This window comes from Tupaia chinensis, unplaced genomic scaffold (genome assembly GCF_000334495.1).
Source record: "Tupaia chinensis unplaced genomic scaffold, TupChi_1.0 Scaffold000355_1, whole genome shotgun sequence".
Lineage (NCBI taxonomy): Eukaryota > Metazoa > Chordata > Mammalia > Scandentia > Tupaiidae > Tupaia > Tupaia belangeri.
This window is the reverse complement of record NW_006159850.1, coordinates 699,913-701,345: the sequence shown is the minus strand read 5'-3', so window position 1 is coordinate 701,345 and position 1,433 is coordinate 699,913.

Sequence of the window (1,433 nt, the reverse complement as noted above, 5' to 3'; positions counted from 1 at the left end):
GGGGGCAGGGGGGAGCCGTCACAGCCTCCTGTGCTCCGCACCCCAGGCCCTCCCATGCTCGGCCCCCACACAGGACAGCCTCTGGTTACTGCAAAGTTTTGCCGAGCGCACCATCCCCCGTGTCTCAAAGTCTCTCCTGTCTTCTTTGGTTTGGGGCACCCGATCCCAGGAGGTCTCCTCTCAATGCCTCTGACTTACACCTCCAAGGACCTTTCTCCAAATAGGGTTCCGTGTGCAACACCCTGCCACCCTGCATCGCTGGTGAGAGGGTGGGCAGAGACAGGTGGCAGGCATTGGCTGGGCACAGGCTTGGCACCAGCTCTGCCAGGCGCAGGACATGAAGCCGAGGGGGTCACGCCATCTCCCAGGCTGGTCCCCCTGCACCCGTCCCCGGGAGCTGATAGCCAGGAACCCATGAAGGACAAGAAAGGCACTCAGAGCAGGGAGCCCGGGGCGTGCTGTGGAGGGGCGTCCACGGGCAGGTGCACCCTGACCCCCACACCCCTCCCCGGAGCTGCCCACTCAGGGCTGTGACTGGCACCTGCTGCAAACCCAGAATGGTGCAGCCCCTCAGAGCAGCCAGGCTGGGAAGGGGGCTTCTGGGCACACTGGGCTCCCCCGTGGGAGGCAGGAACAGCAGGATGGGAACGAAGGGCAGAGAAGGGAGACGGGCACCAGGCCTGACCCCGGCCCCACCTGGCTGAGGGGCAGGGCAGCAGAGACGCGGCGGCGGCGGCCAGTCGTGCGAGACGGTGCTCCCAGAAGGACATGGAAATGAGGTGAGAGAACAGGGTGGAAACAGCCGGGCAGCAACTTCCCTGATTACAAAGCAGGCCGGGCCTGGGGTGGGTGCCAGCCCTCCAAGCTGCAGCTGCGCGGCCGGGTGGCCTGATAAGGGCCCGGCCGCCTGCTGCGTGGGCGAGATAAGCCGCAGCCGGCGTCCTCAATCCCGGCCTCGTCGGTGTTCACATGGCTGACCGACCGGCGCTCAGACAGACAAATGCAGGCAGTACTGCTATCACCGGACCTCACTAATCCGGGCAGGCACTTACAGGCCGTGGAAAGCGGGCGTTGACGGGTGCAGATAGCTTGACACAGCACGGACCGGCTCCTCATCCTCCTTAGCTACCGTCCCCGGGGCCAGCTATGGGAAAGAAGTTCCCGAGGTGGGGCCTGAGTGCCAGCTGCACGCACCTGCTGCAGGGCCCCACAGGGCTCACCGGGGCCCACCCTCGGTCAGGCCAGCCCCCACCCCTATCTTTCCCAGCTCCTTTGCGCTGGTTCCTGGGCGGGTGCAGAGACCAGGCTGAGCACTCGCCCCCCCGCCCCCCCAGGTTCGTGACCACAGGGAGGCAGTGAGGGGAGGGGTTTGACCAGAGCTGTGGGGGCCCTGCTGACTCAGGCTGCGGTGCCTTGGTGAGAGCCCCGCCTCC